This window comes from Oryzias latipes, chromosome 19 (assembly GCF_002234675.1).
Source record: "Oryzias latipes chromosome 19, ASM223467v1".
Taxonomy (NCBI): domain Eukaryota; kingdom Metazoa; phylum Chordata; class Actinopteri; order Beloniformes; family Adrianichthyidae; genus Oryzias; species Oryzias latipes.
In genome coordinates, this window is record NC_019877.2 from 25,017,201 (window position 1) to 25,033,893 (window position 16,693).

At 41.5% G+C, this 16,693-nt stretch overlaps 1 protein-coding gene and 1 long non-coding RNA gene across 4 annotated transcripts in view; both read left to right on the forward strand.

The window, feature by feature from the left end:
* Positions 1 to 16,693, forward strand: part of LOC101174819 (glutamate receptor ionotropic, delta-1) — a 492,295-nt gene that overhangs the window by 318,731 nt on the left and 156,871 nt on the right. The window lies entirely within an intron of this gene.
* LOC111946408 lies at positions 8,969 to 16,208 on the forward strand. The gene is made up of 3 exons (XR_002872119.1): positions 8,969 to 12,438; positions 14,881 to 14,982; positions 15,642 to 16,208. It is a non-coding gene; the product is annotated as an uncharacterized LOC111946408 (long non-coding RNA).

A 16,693-nucleotide genomic window follows, 5' to 3' on the forward strand; every position in this document is an offset into this window, starting at 1 on the left:
CCAAAATAGTGTCTTCAGATGGACGCCACTAAAGCTCCAAATTCTCCTACAATTGGAGCAAAGGGGATGAGCCAGTGGTTTCTCGGGTCCTAGTCCTTTTCTGTGCATATGTCAGTGTCCATTGCAACAGTGTTAAGTTACCCACTTGTTCACTTTGGGGGTCACAGGATTGCTAGAGCCTATCACAACTATTGTTGGACGACAGCAGGGTACACCCAGAACAGATCACCAAGCCTTTTCTGGGCCACACACAATCACATTCACACCTAGGGACCATTTAGATTCTCCAATTAACCTACGAAGCATGTTTTTGCCAGTGTCTGGAGAAAACACGTGCCTGCATGAGAACATGCAAACTCCACATAGAAAAACCCCCAGCAGGATTCAAACCAGGGCCTTCTTGCAATGAGGCAAGAGTGCTACACTAACCTGCACCTGTAGTTAAATTTGAGACAGTTAGAGGATAAGTGAGCAGTTGTGTCTTTGTTCTTTATTAACAATGAGGTAAAATGTAGGGCTTCTACACATGATGTGTGATGACAAAAAAACCTTTAAAACCTAGCTGGACGTTTCCCAAAGGAACATTGTCCAAGCGCACTTGTCTGTGCACACCTTTTGGTTCTGCAGCCTAAGAAGCATTTACATGACGCGCCTCCAGAGCAGCAGACTTGTGCGTTTGTCGTCTGAAATCCTGACATGTTTTCATCACAACCCTGTCAAGAGTGATTAAACTGTCAATGTACTTCATGTTCAAAGCTCTGAAAGTGTTTTTCCTTTTTTAATTACTACCTTCTCAAATACTGCTCCTCCACATCCAGAAAATGACTCAAACCTGAACATCTGCTGACAAGTCGGCATCATTTAAATTAAATCATAACTTTTGAGTGTAATAAAGCATATTTAAGGCTTAAAATGATAGACTGTAACAGAAACCTTCTTCACAGAAGGATAATCAGATGTTCTCAGACTGAGGTGCTGATAATAGGTTATCTTCTCTGGTCTCATGACTAACAGCTAGTTTGTCGTTCCCCTTCATGTCTATGCATCTATGCAGCAAACTCCTTCTTATTATTTTTAGCCTCAAGTCAAATCTGACCGAGCACCTGATGAAAGTCTGATAGAGTAAGGCTATGGTCACATGGACAGGGATTCAGGAATTGAGCAGAACAGGTGATGTGGTAAATTTTGGTTTATTTGGGCCCATGGCGGGTTGTAGAGAGAAGTGGGCGGTTCAAGGCGCACCTTAAGGGGAACCGGTTGTGTCTCTCAGGCTACGTTCACACTGCAGGGCTTAATGCTCAATTCGGATTTTTTGAAAAAATCCGAATTGTTTGCTAGACCGTTCACATTTCCAAGTAAATCCGAACTTTTGTGATCTCCAGTGTGACCGTGACACGACCCAAACGAGACCCGCATGCGCAGAAGCCAGAAGAAAACTCAACGGTGAACGACGTCACTCGTTGTTTGAGGAGCAAACGTTAACAATGGATGTCAACAACAGTGTTGTCAAAAGCGGAGCTCTTTTTGTAATATTAAATTTATTTTCACGAAGAAGCAGCACAATTACAATCTTCTCATTTTAAGAAGGAATTGGAGTCGGGATCGTCTGTACCCACTGTAGTGGAATAGGAATGTGTATGTGTTGGGGCAGCGCCCCCGCGTGTGTGTGTGTGCAAGCGCATGCCGCGATAGAGAATAGGGGGGGGCAGTGTGGGCGCATTCATGTTGTGTGTTACGGAGGACGGTAATAAAAGAAGGTTTTCCCCCCAAATAAATGCTATGGACTCTTTATTAACCCGTTCTGGAGAATCTAAGGATCAGAACAGGGAGGAGGAGGAGGATCGCCTCGGGTCCCCCGCGCTTCTGAGCACGGTCAAAGGGGAGAAAGAAAAAAAAGTTATCGCGGTAAAGGTTCAACACCACGCTCTGCCATTTAGCTGGAATTTTTTTCAAAAACCGCCCAGTTGCGATAAGAGCCCTGGAGTTTGGCCTGAAAAGAGCGATCAGCCCAAATATTAATCCAATCAGTGACCTCCCTTCCCTTCCACTGACTGATCTCAGCAGCATCGTCCACCATGGTTGATGTTTACGTTCTCGTTCCCGCCTACTTCAACGCAAAATGATGACGTTTGTTGCGTGTCGATGACGTACGGTTCGGAATCAAGTCGCCTGGCCGGTCAGACGGCGGTCGCAATTGAAAAGAACGGCTACAATTCGGAATCAGGACGGCAAACCCACGGGGCCTGGGTCGCAATTGAAAAGATCGGATCTGTGTCATTCAGACTGTCATGAAAAGATCGGAATTGGGTCGCTTAGGGGCAAAAAATTCGGAATTGGGTCGTTTCAGCCTGCAGTGTGAACGTAGCCTCAGTTACCTTGAGGCTCTTTGCAATATCGTGCGTTAGTGGATTGTGAAGTATTTGTAAAGCTAATGCTCGTTTCACACACTTATGATGTACATTTGACACTGCTGTCACAACTGCCCTTATGGGTAGATATGGGCTGGTTGCGGTACAGAGAGCACACACTTATCAAGTGAACAGCACCAATAGGTTACAGTTTGCAAGATTGGGGCACGTCGAAAAAGATGAAAAATGTGTAAGACATGCACTTCAGCTGCTTCCCCTTTACTTTACTTTACTCTGTTGTTTAAGTTTTGGCGATGATCTTTTACTCACAGCATGCCCATGGACAACATTTTCACTCTATGTGCTCACTGAGTGGACTATGGCTTTGATATTTTGTGCGGGCCACCTATGGTGCGTTCTTTGTACAGGTTTTGCCTGCAGAAAGCCTGTAGCCCGTAAGGACAGTTGTGAAGAAGACATTAGCAATTTTCTAAGACATAGCAAAAGGAATATAATTAAGAGAAACGAGCATTGGAATGGGGCCACATCCTGGCAGAAACAAAAACAACAAAAAAAGATGTCATTATTTCTGAATCGCTGGCGCATCTAAACAAGGACCCTAAAAATAACAATATAGATATCAAGCCGGTCACTGCGGGTTTACGTATGATTCACATCTGGATGGTTCCTTTAGGAGATGCCCTGACTTTAATAGTTACAAGTTAGTCAGCATTTTTTAATGTAATGTGTGACGACAGATTATGTGACTTGGGGCCTCATTTCTAAAACTTTGCGTAGGATTTGCGTCAGAAGTGGCGTACGGATGAAACATAGGACGTGCGTACGCACAGAAATATTGGGATTTATAAAACCGTGCGCACGCACATCCTACGCATCTTTCCCTTGATAAATCACAACCAATTCTAAATGCTGCGCAGCTTTAGCGGCTTCATGACACGCCCATAGTTGCCCATAAATAGTCCGTGAAACGCCCACAAATGAATATTCATTGATTGTGAAACCATGGCAAACACGGAGAGAAAATCAGAAAAACGTAACTTCACTCACTGTGAAGTAGAAGTTATCGTTGGTGAGGTGGAAAAGAGGAGAAAAGTGTTGTTTGGAGGGCACAGTGTGGGCATTACTAATGCCAAAAAGGCACGTGAGCGGCAAACGGTGGCAGACGCCGTAAATGCTGTAGCCTCACAACCTCGGAACGTGGCCGAAATAAAAAAGAAATGGTCGGACATCAAAGTCGAGACAAAAAAACGTCTAGCGCTGAACCCCCCAGACACGGGTGTTTGTGTGTGTGTGTGTGGGGGGGGGAGAGACACCGGAGCTGACCCCTCCTGATGAGAAACTGGCGGCAATAATTGGGGAATCCCTTTTAAGTGGAGTGGTGACTGAGGCGCAGGGGAACACCGACGCGCCAGATGCACCGGGTGACACCCCCCCAAAAGCTCGCAGAGGAAGTGGGAACCGGCTCATAAGCCACTCGTCCTCGTTTGCCAGCACGTCTTCTTGCTGTCTAAAGATGCGTTCACTCTGAATTCTTCCATTTGCCACATCTTCTAAGAGCGCAAGATCAGCCATTGTGTGTCATTACGCATTGTGATGGGGCATTTTCGATTTTTTTATTTGTTTCACTGCTGATCGATCAAACGGGTGTTGGTGTAGCTGTTAATTGTCAGACTTGCTTTGTGAAGTCTTCATGTTATTTCTGAGAGGCAGGATTGTCATTTTCACTTTCACGTGTTTCTTCCATCTGCCGACGGTGTCGCCGTTTCTCATTTCATCCGTTTTTGTGCGTACGCCTGGGTCAGAGCTTGAAGGACCGCACATTTTCCCATCAAGTTTGCTTTTTATAAATCTCAACTATTGCGTACAGAGTGGCGTACGCCTTCTTTTGTGCGTACGCAACGTTTATAAATGAGGCCCCTGGTCTTTTAGATAGTCTGCAAAATGTGAGATGTCACCACACAAAGGTTTAAACCCAAAATATACATGGAGCTGCTTGAATAGTAATATATCATTGGTTCATCCCTCATTGTTGATCAGAACAGCTCAATGTCACGGGGGGGGGGGGGGGGGGGGGGGCTGATGAAGGACCCAAAATGTAGAATTGAGGATGCAGGCGGTTCCAAGTCACAATAGGTTTTAATACTCAAACCAGAAGCGGGGTAACTAACAAAAACCAACACTTGAGATAAACAGGCCAAACCAGGGAAACAGACGTTAATGGACCAACACAAGAGGAAGGCAAAGACGAGACGTAACCCTTGTTCTATCCTAGGCATGTTAACATTGGGAGTTGGGTCATCTAGACCCACTAGACAGTGCTCTGAACCTTTTTTCTTCAATGATTTGTGATCTTCACTGGTGTCCATGGATTACATGAAATCTTTCCACCTTTATCCACCTTTGTCATGGTAGGGAGAACACGTCAATGGAAGGGGGGGGGGGTCATCTAAGATAGCACAAGGGGTAAACAGAAATCTGTATTAGCCTTGGGGGCTAATACAGAGATTGGGGCCAGGAAGTAAAACTCGAAACACACATACAGGAAACCTTCAAAATAAAACAGGAATCAGAACTCAAAACATAACAGAACAAAAACAGTAGCAAAAACTAAGGCAAAGAAACCCAAACCGTGTCACACAGCCGCCACTTTTTGTGCATTTTCCACGTATGACATTTCAGTCTTTTGTGATCTATGTGTGATACATGTAATTCATACATGTTTCTTGTGTTTGTAATTCGTCGATGTGCGCAGATGTTTGTCGAGGGTTTTCAGTTTTGAGATATTCAACATTTTTGGTTGGTTGTAGTTTACGCATATTTTACGCAGTATTTGCATAATTATAACACACATCTTAAGCAAATGTTTGATATTTGCTTGATGCATAGGCAAATGTGTGTCTTTCCATGACTGTTCAACGTATGTCTAAGGGACTTTTCACACATGTACCATCAATTTATAACTTTTATATTACGCATATGGTGCACATATCACGTTAAAGTTGCGTAACTGACGCACAAATCACCAATGAATTGCATATAAAAAGCGCAATAATCCCGCAATTTTCCTGTTTGACGCTGATTTACGTGTTCTTTGAAAGGTTTATTTTTATGGTTCTAATGTAGTTCATTTGTAATATCTGTGAACATTTCACGTAAAGATTAGGACTTTTCTCCCTTTTTCCATGTGCATTCACATATGACCAATTTTCATCTGTGCAACTTACGCAAATGTTTGTAATGGCTGTGTGACAAAGCCTTCAGATACTGCACAGCACCTTCAAGCTCCCAGATTACCTGTAGAGGATCTGAGTTTAGGTGACAAAGCAGAGGAATTTTTTCAATGTTCTTTTATATACCATAATCTCCACCCTATAGGACGCCCCAGAGTATAAGGCACGGCGTCCATGAATGGTCTATTATTGAACTCATATATACTGGGGCGGCCGTGGTGCTGTGGTAAGGTGGTCGACCTCTGATCAGAAGATTGCAGGTTCAATTACCGTCTTTCCCGCCCATGTGTCAAAGTGTCGTTGTGCAAGACACTGAACCCCACCTTGACTCTGGTGGGAGGTTTGCGCCAGTGTTCGACAGTGAAGCCGCCATCAGTGTGTGACTGTGTGAATGGGACTGTGACTGTATAATGCCTTGGGCTTTCGAGGAAGGCAGAAGAGCGCTATATAAGGATACGCCATTTACCATATACAGTGATCCCTTGCTATAACGCGGTTTAGTTTTCACGGTTTCGCTACTTCACAGATTTGCATCGTGCATTGTTTTCTGCATTCTGATTGGCTAAAAAGTCACTCTGCTTCTTCTCTACCTGCGCGTCGATAACGTTGCAGTTTAATATGTACACGTACGTAAAACAGCTTGCCAAATTTACATTACTTACGTGCAAATTCTCTTGCATTTTCGAGTTTCTCTAAAACCCATAGAAAAATAGCGACAACAACTGCCTATTACTATGTTCTTCTCCCGAACAAACACAGCTGCACTGCGGGCTTCAAAAGAAGAAAACACTGCAGAGCGGAGTCAGGATGCAGCGGCTCAGTCTGAAGAGCAGTAAAATACACCTGAGTCACTATTTGTCCCACTGTCCTTTGTATTTTTTTCATAATTGTTTTTCAAATTTTCTCCCGTTTAATCCAATTACTGTGGTCGCAGTGGGCGGGGCTAATCTCCGCGATTTGAAGCCTTCTGTTCACATTGATGATTAAAATTATTATTTGACAGTACAGAAGTTATTTGTTGAAAAAAACGTTTCTAAAGTACTTTTATTTGTAAAACAAAGGCTTGAGCCTGTAAAATGGTTTGTTCTTTCTTTTCAATGTATAATAGAGGATTTAATTGTATAATAATTGGAAAAAAAATAGAGGTTTCTACTTCACGGATTTTGCCTATCACGGGTTCTTTTTGGAACGTAACCCCCGCGAAAAATAAGGGTTTACTGTATACGGCTCACCAAACTAGAAGGCGGAATGACAGAAGAGTCAGAGATAAATCCATACATCAGTCAGTCAGAATTTATTAACTGTATTCACAGTTATTCTAAAAACGTGTTTGTAAAAACACCACACATTAGCCACGTTGGCATGTTCACAATAATTGTAACTCCTAACGTTGTTTGCAACACGTAAAAAAACAGACCGATGCCGGTAAAACAACCATTACTATGACTAGGCTAACTTCCAACCTAGTTTGCAAAAACACACGACACGCAACACGTTAGCTGTGTTAGCATATTAACCAAAAACACCCAAACCTGTTTGCAACTCATAAAAAGAAAATAACAGATTGATCTTTTGACAGGGCATTGTGTACCTCTCAGAATTGCTTCAACATCAGTAAACAACTGCAATATCCATATATAAGGCACTCTGGATTAAAGGCACTGGTCTTTCCTTTGAGAGGTTTTTATGTGCACCTTATAGTGTGGAAAATGAAGTATATATTTTATTGCCAAGTGCACAATACTACAACTACAATTTATCTTTTAAAATTTAGTTCAAATGTTACAGAGATATGTTTGAGACTAAAGAAAGTCTTCTCTGAGGCTGCTCTGGCGCCCCCATCAGGACTGATGTCTTTACATTTTTGTCAGGAAGTGCTGCCTCTTTCGCATTTCTGCATTTCAGCTTGAATCACTGTGTGAGTCATTATGAAGCACGTGTGAAGAATGAATATTTTCCAACATGGTGGGATCACACTTTCTGTGCTGCAGCGATCATTCATGTGCAACACTCCTCACTGATATTGTCTCTGTTTGTCCTCCCTGTCCCTCCGCATCTCCAGGCCTCCTCTCATTTTATCTATTGTTGCTTATTCATCTTATTTTTATCCTTTTCAATTTTTCTGACATTTCTCTATATGCTCATCTCGTGCCCGGCTTCATTAGTCCCCTTCCTCTGTGGTGTGCCGTCAGAGCCAAATGACAGCGAAAGTGTAAATGAACCAGAGAAAGCAAGTCCTCGCCCCACCTCTCTGCAAATAGTTTGACTGACAGCTTCCAATCATGTAGCTGAGGTGTGATACACCCACGTGTGCATATATGCACACATCGCCTTTCCAGAGAAACCTTCAGGGTACAAATCTTTCCACAGCAAATTGAAAATGACCCCAATAAACACAAAATCAGGGACTCTATCCCCTCATCTGTCTCTAACACACCCACACACACACACCTACACACACAGATACACACACATCTAGTATTAAAGCGCTGAGTTTTTTGTTGTTTCTTCTGAGGTTTTTATGAGTTGTGTCTTAACAAAAATTAATTTCACCTCCTCCTTGAGGCTGGTTTGAAATTGAAACTGAAGCCACGTCACTTCACAAGATAAAAATAGGAAACTTTTTGATAAATCAAGTGATTTCTCTATTCTCCTAATTCTATATGTCAAAAAAACATCCAAGGGCCCTCGTACTCAGCTTCCTTTTTCATCTTTAATGAAACATATGGAACTTCCCACTTATTCTTCTTCTAAACATCTGTATTTTTTACGTTGAGATTAAATTTCAGCTCAATTTGATTGGTGGGTTAACCAGTCAATCAAATTGAAAAGGGTGTATGGATACAAGATTGAAAAGGTTTGAATGGTTATCTGCAGTAGCGTGGCCTCAATCATCTTGGTTCTGCCCATTTTGCCAAAAAAATAAGGCTTTGATCATAGGCCTTATTTTTCTAATCTTTTGTTTTTCTGGCTTGTGGTCTTTTTTAACATCAGAGGGAGATGCTGAAGTTTCCGATGGTCCTGGAGCTTCTTGGTCAGAATGTAAAGGAGATCCCTCTGGCTCAATGTCAGGATCTCCAAAATACTTTTTTTCAGAATTGCTCCTGCAAAAAACAATAGTCATTAGATAATTAAGCAAATCATGATTGAGTATTCCTATTTTATTTTTACAGTGATGTTGTAGTACTACCGAAACTTTAAACTAATTGGATTGATATTAAAGATTGTGTGTTTCTTTAAAGCCTTTTACCAAATTACAAAATAGTCGCGTTTAATGGTTTTATTTTATTTTATTTTTTACATGATCTTACACACACTGCTTTGGTTAAAATCAAATAAAAGTGATTTTTATAAGCAATCCACTGCTGCCAGAGGCTAAAATAGTCAAAAACATTTCTAGTAAATTATTCCCATACTTCTTTTAATTTAAAAAAAGAAAACTTCTAATCAGGGGAGGGGCCTCTATAAAATAGTCACAAACCTTATCAAATTAATCTAAAATAAAGCTTTTAAGGGGAAAAATAGCATTTGTGAAGGGGAACAATGGTAGAAATAATTTCCACTGAGTCAGTGCTCTATCGGCTATACAATAGTCATTAATTGTCTGTTGGCAAATGCTTCCACTGTATAATGTTCACAAATAACATTTCTTATCCTATAAACTACCCAAACAAAACGCCATTTTTTTTGGTGACAGGTCAGCACAACACTGGTGTCCAATGCCAGCTCTTACTAGCTTTCAGGATAACAAACTTGGAGAAAAAAAGACATGGGGGGAAACTTTGGTTCACTTAAGGGTATTTCAGTGTAAGAAATAAAGGTGAGGCGGGAGAAATCAATCAAATACGTGAGTCTCATGTATGAGAGTTGGCAGCCTTGAATTTGAGTTGTTGTAAAGACAACATTATTGATTTTTAAACTAATCTCAAAAAGGAATGCATTTTATCATAAAATTGCCAATAATATGAGGAGAATTGTCTTTGATTTTCTTTAATCACCTTTTATTTGAAGCTTTGATACCCCACAAGCCACCCTTTGGTCTGTAAAACACTCGCGGGCGTGGGCTTCAATGGAGTCCACTGACCTTTTAGTGACTTGGTGTTGCATTTATATAAAGTCAGGATGTGTTTTAGCAAGCTGTGACTGGCTGCCTCTTCAGGGTTGTGAAGATCCACATAAACATTGTCTACAAGTCTTTAAAACAGGTCATTAGTAGTTTCCATTAACACCCAAGGTGCTAGAAAGAAAGGGAAATCAATAGTTGAAGTCTTTGCCTTACGAGGAGCACAAGTTGTCTTCGATTCATTTCAGAGGATTTGCGTGTTTGTTATCCTGGACTCACCTGTTGTAGTATTCAGATCTGCTGATGCAGCACTTTGTTCGTCCGCCAAGGCACCAAATAAAAGCTCCATGACTTCAGAGAAATTAGATTATATAAGAGTGTAACTTAGTTTGTGTTCTTTGATCTGGAAGTCAATTGTTGAGGCTTCAGTTGGACCATGAGAAATGTCTGTTTGTGTTTGTGTAGACAGCTTAGGCTGAGTGTGATTTGTTGAGAAAGGTGAGTCTGTAAGTGATGACACAAAAATGAAGGGAAGAGCTGACTACAGATGCCTGCTGGGAATTAAGGAGCCCTCACAGGTCAGGTCTGTCAGATTTGTTTACTGTTGGGGAGAGACGGGGTCACGGTGACTGACTGCAGCTCGGCCCAAATAACAACAGTTCCACCTTAAAGCTAACTGATGCCAGCTCAGTTCACCAGATGGCTGTTAGGGGGCTTTAGATCAGTTCGTTCTTGTTTCCTCGCTTAATCGCAGTTCACCTTTTGGAGTCTTGCTGTTTTGCACATTTTTTTCAGTACAAGTTTGCTTATTTTTTCGTTCTTTTTGTTTTTTTTTTCCAGTGCACTGTGTTCTGCAGCCTGATTGGCTTTAGACCTTGTCATTCAATCTCCCTTGCCTGGTCTCCAGTTTGTCACAATTACATAAATGTTGAACACGATCAGATCTTTGTTTTCATTCTTTACTGGACTTCTTTTTTCAAGAAGGTATGAACTTTGAGATAAACAAGAGAGAAAAGTGTGAACATCTTTTCCTCCTGTGTCATCATAGTTGCTTTGATTGCTGTCTTTTGAGAGTGGTTGAAAACCAAACCCAGCTCAGTTTCATCATCATTGACATGTTTTGAAGGATTTGTTGACCAAAATACAGACAGACGCAAAGAGCTCTCAGCATCGGTCTGGCCTTTCTCTGCTGTGAGGGAATGCAGGTTTGTGGTCTGAGAAGCCTGTGTTCCGTTATGAGTTTGAGAGACTGCCACAGACGTGACTTGGAAGGAAATGGAGACCAGACCGACTTGTAAACTCTTTAAATGGAGAGTCAATAAAAACATGGTTTGTAGTCCCACGTGACTGCGTGGCTCTGCAACAGCGTGTTTCCTATTGTTGTTAATCACCCTTGGATTGGTCTTTCAAGGAGGAGGAAGGACTGAGGAACCACAGAAAGAAAAGAAAGAAAAAAGAACCAAAACATCAACAGTACTTCCACTGGCATTGTCATGGTGCCACTGGCAGTCTCTCCTCCCCCCTACCCCTTCTGCTGAGCCTTCCAGATTGGACCCAGCTGTCAGCACTCACCTCATCAGCCTGCCTGCCTACTTAAGAGGTATCTTCACCAACATTTATCGCCAGTTTGTTGCTCCTCTATGGACAGTTTCCCATGTGTGCTGATTGGGTCTTACCTACTCACAAGCCTGTTGAAAACTTCTACGCTGACTCTCACAACTCCAAGCCACATCAAGTCTCTGAGCTTCGCCACTACTCCAAGCCACGCCACACCTCTGAGCCACGCAACTCCTTTCTACCGCTCCACACCAGCTGTTACACCTCAGGGAGAAAACAACATCCAGACTTACCTGCCGATCCTCACTTGACCTTGGACAATAAATCATTTAAGTCAACTCGATCCCCTTCTATCCTTCCGGGTTCCAGCAATTGGGTCTTCTCAGCTCTGCTGCCCATGACAGAACAAACTGGCCATATTCTAGACCCAGCTGACCCGGACGGACTTCGCCTCACGGTCGGTATAATTTTATTATTTATGGACATTTTCTACATTTGTTTTTTCGGTGTAATCTTCTATGTTTTCTCACAGCACAGAGGTGTGTCACACATAGGACAGCCTGATGCTGTTTTTTTTTTGTTTTTTTGCACAGAACAAAACAAGAATTTTGGCAGCTTTAGTCTGACTAATGTCTTTTAAAAAGTACATTATTAAAAAGATTTCTTTTGATGATGCTTTACTTCATCTGAGTCATTCTTAAAAGCTAACACACACAAATACATTTTAAAAACTTGGATTTAATAAGTCTGAATTCTATCACAACTTCTGTCTTCATAAACAGTTTAGTTGTTAACAACTCTTTTCTAAGATCCCTAAAAAACTAAAATAATTTTTTTTTGAGTGACTCAGACTCTTTCGCAGAGACAGTGGTGCTTAAAAATAAGAGTTTTCACTCTGTATCATCAACAAACCAATTTGCTGCCCTCTGCAAGTGGAGTCTTGTAGAATCCAAGCAAAGCTCTTCAGAGTGAGATGATAATTGATCTCACCTGCAGCGCCTCTCTGCTGTAATTGGAGCACTTAGTGCAAATACTCTGCTAGGATCTAATCGCTTATAAAAAACACTTGGTGCCGATTGGGGGTCGAGGCTGGAGGAATTATCTTTGACTGTTTGGGTCACCTCCTGCACACACAGGCACACATTTGACAGCTGAAGGTGACTCTGAAGAGATATGACATGTTTATGAAGATTTATTTTCACATAATGACGTCAAAGAGGTATGTGGCAGAGGTATGTTTATGTCTGCATTAAATAAATCATAAAATAACTCGTGATTAAAACTGTGGAAGTGATGTGGATGTAGAGTACTGCACTGAACTGATCCTAGGGTGAGGTATTGAAGTCATAATTCATTGCTGCTGAAATGTTCTTCCTCTTATGAGTTAAGCAAATAAACAACCAATTATTTCTTACTATGCTGATGACACCCAGCTGTATTTGTAATTATCACCTGTCTAAGCTACAGGCTTTTCTCAGTGATGAAGTCCAGGATTTACTTTAGTTTCTACAGAACTCTGTGACTTACGACAGAGTTTTAGGGCCACGGTGAGGAAAAAAAATTCTGGCCAACATGACGAGATTAAAGTCGTCATGTCGACTTTAATCTCGTCATGACGAGAAAAAACTCGACACAAAGTTTCGAGAAAAAACTCGTCGTGTCGAGATAAAAGTTGAAATAAAGTTTCGAGATTAAAGTCGCAATGTTGCGCGAGAGCAGTGAAGCTGAGTCTTTCAGGAGGATTCAGTGTTATGGCTAATGTTAGTGAGCTAGTGGCTTCGTACTTCAGAGTTTACGACAGAGTTTTATGGCCACCAAAAACTCGTAAATTTACGGGGAAAAAATTCATAGATTAAAAAGGAGAAAACACCGAAGTTGTCTGTTTATCGGAGCCTAGCTTGAAGATGAAATATGTGGAGCCTTTTGTGAAGCTTTATTTCCGGATTATAGGTTTAAAACAAAGAGATTCTGAACCTTTTGGCGAGTCAAAATCAGATTATTTTCCGTGTAGCAGTCTTTCCGGGGTTCGGCGTCAGTAAAGCGGACTTTCATATGTAAAATAAGGAGCTCAGAGACACGTTTGGGTGTAGAGGACCGCTGCAGCCTTTATTCTCCTTTTCATTCACATAACCTGAAGTTCATCTGTCACCTTACGTCATGAATCTGTCATCCGATCACCAATGCGGAAGTAATGTTACATACGCCCCCTCCTGCAGATGAAGCGACCCATCTGATCATTAAAAAACAAAGATGAATGAAAATAATCTGTTATATTAGCATTACAGCGTTGAAAAAGGCAAAAAGTGCTTCTCCTCCTCAGACGGAAGCGTCACACAAACGTAGAGATCTTGTCTTTGGTGGAGGAAGAAAGGATTCAAGCGAACAGCTGCAGGGACACCCGATGGCTTCATCAGACTGCAGTGATCCTGCTAACCAACCATCAATAAATAAAACTTTAATGAATCGTAAATCAATCAAATGAGCCTCCAGACATTTGGGACGTTATCAATAAACATTCAGCTCACCTGTTCAACAAAGTTTAGTCGGTCTGCTCTGCTGCTGCACGGCCTTCACCTGCTGCTTCCACAATAATCTCGTAAATTTACGAGTTTTTTTCTCTCTCGCGCAACATTGCGACTTTAATCTCGAAACTTTATTTCGATTTTTATCTGGACAAGACGAGTTTTTTCTCGAAACTTTGTGTCGAGTTTTTTCTCGTCATGACTAGATCAAAGTTGACATGACGATTTTAATCTCGCCACGTTGGCCAGAATTTTTTTTCCTCACCGTGGCCCTAAAACTCCGTCGTAGTGACTAAACTTACACATGCCCCATATTTAGAAAAGAAGCATAATCGGAAAATTAATCAGAAAGCCTGTTTACACGTTATTACAGAAACAAATTTCTGATTGTGACAACATTTTGATTAATATCAAAACCCAATGTTGGCAATGGAAAAGACTTAAGAAAAAGTTGATTCCAAAACATATATAAGATGTTATTGTTGTAAAGTACATGCTTACAGGATTCTACAGCAGCTAAGTTTGTTTCTGTTGTGCTTGTGTTTTTTATTTGTGATCTTCACTGGTGTCCATGGATTACATGAAATCTTTCCACCTTTATCCACCTTTGTCATGGTAGGGAGAACACGTCAATGGAAGGGGGGGGTCATCTAAGATAGCACAAGGGTTAATTGGTTCCCATATGTCAAAGTCTCCCTAGACAAGACACTCTGAACCCCACAATATTCTTGGTGGTTCCAGGTTGGTTTCAGAGTCCAGCAGCATCAGTGTGTGAATGTGTGAATGGAACTGTGACTTTAAAGTGCTTTGGGCCTAAAGTTGCTCACCTTAAGGCAGATCGCTTCAGGGCTTGCCACAGCCAATCAGCTTTAACTCATGTGTACAGGTGGTTTAGCAGAGATTTTTATGCCGGATGCCCTTCCTGACACAAACTTATTATCTTATCTTGGTTTTTTGTAATTTCTCTTTTACTTGTGTTTGTGTATTTTATTATGAAGGGCTTATTTAATTATTTTATTGCATGAGTGGGGATTGTTTTTTTTGCATTCTTGTTTGTTTTTATGTACAGAACCTTGAGCTGTTTTCTTTACATGAAAGGTGCTTTAGAAATAAAATTAATTGGAATTTGAATTTATCAGGGCTGGGGACCGTCACATGGGGACCCTAACCTTGGCCCCCTGGTGGTTACATAGTTAGGCAGTAGCACCAAGGACCCACACTGCATTGGGCCTTGAAGGAAGGTAGGAAAACACTATATAATTACAGTATTCAACGTTTATTATTTTACAAAAGATCTTTGGTTCTGCACTGCAGCTCATTGACTTCTTAAACATGAAATGTAGTGTTTTGTCTTTTAGACTGAAACATTTTAGTCAAAATGTAATTTCTTTTGCATTACACTGCTTCCTGTGGCAGTGCGCTTACATGGGCAACATAAATCTGTTGTTGAAAGTGAATTGTTTCTACCAAACATGGCCCAGAACAGCTCAAGAGGGATTGTGTTTTTAGTCTTTTAGCTGTTATTTGTTGCATTTACTCTCTTAATTTACCTATGCAAACATCATGAAATTAGTTGTTGCATCGAAGTCTCAAATTTGATATGAAGTTATTTTGTATTTTTTTTTAATAATAATAATAATGGATTGGATTTATCTGCGCTTTTAAAGTCACTCAAAGCGCTTACATTGTGTCCATTATTCATTCCCTCCTCATTCATTCTTGGTGATGTAGCTACTGTTGTAGCCACAGCTGCCCTGGGGCAGACTGACAGAGGCGTGGCTGAAACTGTGTTTCAGTTTCCGAAATTTATGTTCAGAATTAATGCAAAGGCAAACTAAAAGCTTTGTGCTTCTCTAGGAAATAGGACTAATGCTTAGTTGTTGTGATGCATTCCTGTCAGAAAATCTGCAGCAACAACAACCAGCAGCACCTGTGAGGCATCTGGGTGAGCGCCTCCCCCCTGGCAGAAATATGAGCGGTATGAGAGACGGATGTGTGACAGGCTGACGTGTTGCTTGTCACAGAGGAAAACACGGCGGTGGCTGAAGTCGGGCTGTCGTTTGTTTGGCTGATGGAGCCGCAGTGTGACAGGACTAATGTGATATCAGACCAGAGAGCTGAGGAAGCACATCACAGCACCCAGGGCGTTGATGCACGGAAGAACAACCAAATTATGTCTGTGCAGGAGTGCCGAGCAGCAGAGCAGCACCAGGAGTTCCTACTTTAGACCAGGAGGACCGGCATTTACAGTAGCTGCCTTTGGCCAGCAGCATCTTTCTTCTCTTAAACATCTTGTTGTAGGACATTTGTCAGCCTCACAAATCTGCGCCACCCCACCTTTCTGCATGTGAGAAACCCTGCTGCATCTATTGTGGAGGGTTTAGATCCACCAGATGTCTTCACTAAAACTGTGAGGAAAATAAAGACTCACTCCCATGAAAATTGTGCTTTTGGTGTTTTTTATGATGCAGGACATATATAAAGAAAATGAATCTTAAAATTGCATTTCTGAGTATTTCTTTATACAAATCATTGTGAATCAGGAGCAGATGAAAAAATGTCATTTGAAAAAGAGCTTATTTATGATGTAGACAATACACTGGGTGGGTCACAATCTCCCTGCTCGGCTTTATTCTGATCATCCACCTGAAGACGAAAAGATCCGTGTACTTCTTTGTCTTCCTTGTCTGAGCTGAAATGTGGATCTAAACTGTACAGGTGGAGAGCTCCAACATTGCTCGTGTAATGCTTCGTTGGTCAGGTAAGGCTAGGCGCTCTCGACTTAGGCAGAAGTCTCAGGGAGCCCAGGGTGGGTAAATGAAAACACAAGGCAGTGGTGAAAGTAAAAGCAGTCGATTGTGTTGACAAAAAAAATACAACACTTTTACAAAACAAAACAAGGGACAAAGGCTGAGTTTGATTGAGCGGGCTCCAGATATGCCATCCAAAAGT